Below are 6,000 nucleotides of genomic sequence, written 5' to 3' on the forward strand. Positions count from 1 at the left end.
TTAGCAATATAAACAGCTGAGGTCAGGCCAACGCCTGAAAGATTTTAAAATGTACTTAATGCGTCAACGAGGGAGGAACCCGACTCGTTGTGTTTAAAAAGGCCAAAATGTTTGGTTAACCACTAATCACAAATCCCTCCAGCGTTTCACCAAAGCAAATGTTCTGTCCAACTGAACTCAAGGTCTCGAGGCAACTGCTTATCTACCACGGAGGCTCATAGCGCCAACCAAAAGCCACCGCCAAACAATGGCTTTTGGTTCATTTCCTTCGCTGGGTGCTAATGGAGTTTGGATTGAAGAATAAGGAACAATAATTTTACATTAGTATCCTGAGACCAAACCCTGAATAAATTGGAGGCTTTTCCCTCGGCGGCCGGGCCACTCACCCACCACACACAACAAATGGCTTCCAAGGCAGGAGATGAACGTTGGCAAAATTGGCATGAATCAGTGATGCAAATGATGATCAACCTAAATAATAGAGAGTTTTTGACTGGGACAAATCTGCTCAGTGTTTACCAAAGAGATATAACGTGACTTTGAGCATGGCATTGACGGCAGACTACTCAGCTCAGTGGCCATGACTACTTAATACCATGATAACCATGGTAACCATGATAACCACGGCAACCACGGCAACCATGGTAACCATGGACAGTTTTCTACAGTAGGTTTGTGTTCGTCACTTCAAGCCGTGTTGGGACTGGTTTGTTTTGATGGAAAAAGACCTTCAATCGACCTTGGTGGAGACTTTGGGAATCACAGTGATTATTAGAGTGATTAGTTATTACTTATATTAGTAGTTATTACAATATATTATAAATTCAAAACCCCATATTATCACAATCAACCAAGGGTGGACAGTGTACCAAGACGAGGGATGCAACGGTGCACGGTATATCATCCACCGTTGGGTGCGCCCCCTACAGCTCAACATGCACACGTGAAGCACGGTGTCACAATGTCACTGCTCAAGTCCACGGGACGCGTTGGTGCAGCGTCTGGGGGCGGTGCAGTGTGCACTAAGTGCTGCCTCCTATACAATCCACTGCGGCGGCTCCCCTGGCCACGTCAGGCGTGTGGGGTCATGCGGCGTTTCTCTATTTTGCGCCAGAGTCTATTTTTTTACAGCTGCGTGCAGCTACGCAGCCTTTCCCACAGAAACACAAAACGATGCGGTTCTTTTGAACGGTTCTTTTGTAGAACGAAGGGAACAGAGTCTCGCTGGGTGATGAGCCTTTCTTTTTTTTGTCAAGTTTTAGCTTTATGTTGTGTTGTTTGTATAAGTTGCCGTTTCCTTCCGCCGGCAAATGTTCCCCCCTCCATGTAAGACACATCCTAAGCTCCTCCCTCACCGGGAGGTGCCCTGTCTGAAAAGGAGCGCACCCATTGTCACGTCTGGTTCACACCCACTGGTCTGACTGCCAGCTTTTATTTTACTATTATTATTTATGTGTCAAAGATACAATTTATACCTGTTCTACACAAAAATAAACTACAATACTAATTTTTTTGTGAAACGTTTTTGGAATATTATAGAAATAAATAAATAAATATGAATGGAAATGAATATTTAATTATCCACTATCCTGGACACTTTCCCTCCAATCAGATGAGCTTATGTCATTTATAACAACTACAACTACTATAAAAACATTTTTTCTTCAATTTAAAGATACAGAAACAGTCTTGTTACCGTGGCCGAAAAAGCGTGATACAGAGAGCCGTGAGCCCACTGTGCCATTGCATCCCTAATTTAGACCGCTAATTCTTTTCTCCAAATAAAAACCCAGGACTCATATTGTGAGACATTTTGGGTGGAATCTTCTTTTGATTAATTTATATAACCATGTATCAAAGAGAGGATATTTAAATTTCATGATCATAAATTTAGACACAAAACCACAGACGGACTATTACCGATAACATCAACTTATCACAGGGAGGGAGTGGTTGTGGATCTGAAAGATTGTCAAACAGGGCATTGCAGGACAAAATAAATCAGGATAATACAAAAAACTTTCTGAGCAAAAACCTTCTTTGGATGAACAGCCTCAAAGTGAAGCCCCTAATGTGTCATTTTTTGATGAAAAACAAGAACACACTTTTTAAATAATGGAATCATCAATCAACAGAGAAAATGAGAATGCAATGAGAAGAGAAAACCAGACAGGCTCGTGAGTCGCCATCCCATCATGCCTCTACGCAGTTTGTCTCCCTCTGAAGCGCAGCGTACGTTGGTTAAAAACCATGTGGAGGTTTTGCGCAACATCTGACTGTAAATGCTCCTCCACCTTCCACTCAGCTCCATCAACAGCGTCTGTGCTCATGGTGTGAGAACAAGCATTTTCTTTTTCCGCTCTCCATGGACTTCCATTACGTTCAAAAACCCTCAAAAACCCCCCTAAACATTCAAAAACCCCCAAAGGCGTCCACACGTTAGATGCAGCTGTATGAAATGTAGACTCTTGTACAACGTGGACAATCAACATGTGATCAACTCCTGCAGCAGCTTGTATCACACCTCCTCTCATCAATAATTCAAATCACACCTTGTATGGGATGTTTTCACCTGCTGCTTTTTGGTCAACAGCTTGTTGTGAGTGTGTGTGGCACAACCTGTCAAGGTTAAATAACATACACATTATATATGATGTGATATTCATATACAGTGAAATATCATTTTAACTGGGCGAGGTCGTTGGAGCTGAGCTCCCGTTGCAAAGCTGCACGTTATCACCACATCAACCATCGTCCCTGGAGACAAAGACTCAGCTCATATCGGTGATCAACATCAGCCACAGAGAAGAAGGAAGGAGAGGGAGAAGGAAAGAAGGAAAGAAAGAAAGAAAGAAAGAAAGAAAGAAAGAAAGAAGGAAAGAAAGAAGGAAATAAAGAAAGAAAGAAAGAAAGAAGGAAAGAGAGAAAGAAGGAAAGAAAGAAAGAAAGAAGGAAAGAAAGAAGGAAATAAAGAAAGAAAGAAAGAAGGAAAGAAAGAAAGAAAGAAGGAAAGAAAGAAAGAAGGAAAGAAAGAAAGAAGGAAAGAAAGAAAGAAATAAAGAAAGAAGGAAAGAAAGAAGGAAATAAAGAAAGAAAGAAAGAAGGAAAGAAAGAAAGAAGGAAATAAAGAAAGAAAGAAAGAAAGAAAGAAAGAAAGAAAGAAAGAAGGAAAGAAAGAAGGAAAGAAAGAAAGAAAGAAGGAAAGAAAGAAGGAGATAAAGAAAGAAAGAAGGAAAGAAAGAAGAAAATAAAGAAGGAAATAAAGAAAGAAGGAAATAAAGAAGGAAAGAAAGAAAGAAAGAAAGAAGGAAAGAAAGAAGGAAAGAAAGAAAGAAGGAAAGAAAGAAGGAAAGAAAGAAAGAAGGAAAGAAAGAAGGAAAGAAAGAAGGAAAGAAAGAAAGAAGGAAATAAAGAAGGAAAGAAAGAAAGAAAGAAGGAAAGAAAGAAAGAAGGAAAGAAAGAAGGAAAGAAAGAAGGAAAGAAAGAAAGAAGGAAATAAAGAAGGAAAGAAAGAAAGAAGGAAAGAAAGAAAGAAAGAAAGAAAGAAAGAAGGAAAGAAAGAAAGAAGGAAAGAAAGAAGGAAAGAAAGAAGGAAAGAAAGAAAGAAGGAAATAAAGAAGGAAAGAAAGAAAGAAAGAAGGTAAGAAAGAAAGAAGGAAATAAAGAAGGAAAGAAAGAAGGAAAGAAAGAAAGAAGGAAATAAAGAAGGAAAGAAAGAAAGAAGGTAAGAAAGAAAGAAAGAAGGTAAGAAAGAAAGAAAGAAGGAAATAAAGAAGGAAAGAAAGAAAGAAGGTAAGAAAGAAAGAAAGAAGGTAAGAAAGAAAGAAGGAAATAAAGAAGGAAAGAAAGAAAGAAGGAAATAAAGAAGGAAAGAAAGAAAGAAAGAAGGAAAGAAAGAAAGAAGGAAAGAAAGAAGGAAAGAAAGAAAGAAGGAAAGAAAGAAAGAAGGAAAGAAAGAAAGAAAGAAGGTAAGAAAGAAAGAAAGAAGGAAAGAAAGAAAGAAAGAAGGTAAGAAAGAAAGAAAGAAGGTAAGAAAGAAAGAAGGAAAGAAGGAAAGAAAGAAGGAGATAAAGAAAGAAAGAAAGAAAGAAGGAAAGAAAGAAAGAAAGAAGGTAAGAAAGAAAGAAGGAAAGAAGGAAAGAAAGAAGGAGATAAAGAAAGAAAGAAGGAAATAAAGAAGGAAAGAAAGAAGGAAAGAAAGAAAGAAAGAAGGAAAGAAAGAAGGAAAGAAAGAAAGAAAGAGGGGGATAAGAATAGAGAAGAAGGGAAAGAGAAGAGAGACAGGGCCAGGCTCAGACTCCAACACCTCTAGCTACCATTCTGACCTTACACACCAGGCTGTGAGATGACCTCCAAACGAACAGTTTGACACCTGGAAACCCCTTGAAAACACCTCAAAACCCTTGAAAACCATTTGAAAACCCTTGAAAACCCCCTGAAAACCATTTGAAAACCATTTGAAAACCCCTTGAAAATCTCTTGAAAACACTTGCAGTTGTAGAATTCTAGGTCTACAGCGATAAAGATATTTGAAAAGATGTGTGTGTGTGTGTGTGTGTGTGTGTGTGTGTGTGTGTGTGTGTGTGTGTGTGTGTGTGTGTGTGTGTTTGAGCTCAGGGGGCGTCTTGCCGGTTCGATCCCTGGCTCCTGGTACCGTGTTGATGTGCCCGTGAGTGAGACAGAAAACCCAGAACCCCTCCAGGTTGAACCTCTCCACCCTGCACAGCCTCCTGCACCATGAGGGTGAACGTGAGGCCTGAAGGACGCTGGGTCACACAGACAGTGGATGCACCATGGAGCTGAAGCTCCCTCCATACCTGTCTGTCTGCCTGCCTGTCTCTCTCTCAGACACACAAACACACATGCATGGTCGATTTGAACAGGTTGTGTGGCAGACGGGGCTGCATCATCAATAATGGAGGATGTTTCTGTGATGACAGTGTTGAGCTGCCACACACACACACACACACACACACACACCTCGTCCAGCATTGAACTGCAGTTCATATGGTAACAGAGTTTGTGGCCAATTTGTCTGAGAGAACATTCCAAATTTTACACAAAAGCTTCATATTCACACACACACACACACACACACACACACACACACACACACACACACACACACACACACACACACACACACACACACACACACACACACACACACACACACACACACACACACACACACACACAGAGTTATCAGTGGCAGCAGCTGCAGCCCCAGTGGCCCGGGCGCAGCTCAGAGGAGGACGGACTGAACTTCAACTGAAAACATTTCACTCTGGCGCTGGTGGAACGAGCGTCAGTGAGCACCAAGAAAACAACACCGGTCACAGTCTGTGTACTGGCTAGTACAACGGGCAGGAAATAATAATGCCAGGCAGGAAAGTGGTGCGCTTTATGTTTTATCTGATATTAAAAATCGTAGAGATCTGCTACGGCACCAACGTCAACAGGCAAAAAACACAGACCTGCTGAAAGCCTGAAGGTCAAAGGGGATAGAACAACCCTGTTCCAGGAGCTAGGCTAGCTGAACCCCTCTGCAGCCATGCACCGCGCTAACACAGTTAGCATGCAGCCCTCGCTCCCCCGCTGGTGGTCACACAGAGCTGGTAAAGAACCTTCTGGACGGAGTCCGGGCTCGATGGGCAAAAAGACATACAGGATGTTCTCTGCTGATTCCACCTGAGCTTGAAGCCAAAACCCAAAATGTCCTTCATCCACAAAGTACTTATTGGAATGTAAACCGCACTGAGTACACAAAACCAAACGTTTCTCATGCCACAACATCTTATTAGACGAACGCCAGCGCATCCGCCCCTTTCCTCCACCTCCTCTAGAGTTACAAAGCAGGTTCACACGCTGTGGTGCAGCTGCGGCGCTGCAGCGTTCATAAAACCCAAACTCCATTTTCTCTGGGTTCGGGCGGGGCCGGGCGGGTTTCCCTGAGAGGACGTCACCCATCCCTCAGCCCTGAGACGCCGGCGGCGCTGG

The 6,000-nt window shown here is 42.1% G+C and overlaps 1 protein-coding gene across 1 annotated transcript in view; it reads right to left on the reverse strand.

Moving 5' to 3' along the window:
- The window catches only part of man1a2 (mannosidase, alpha, class 1A, member 2), a 143,196-nt gene that overhangs the window by 70,078 nt on the left and 67,118 nt on the right, over nt 1-6,000 (reverse strand). The gene's annotated exons all lie outside the window — the stretch shown is intronic.

The sequence above is a fragment of the Zeus faber genome (assembly GCF_960531495.2).
Source record: "Zeus faber genome assembly, chromosome: 18".
Lineage (NCBI taxonomy): Eukaryota > Metazoa > Chordata > Actinopteri > Zeiformes > Zeidae > Zeus > Zeus faber.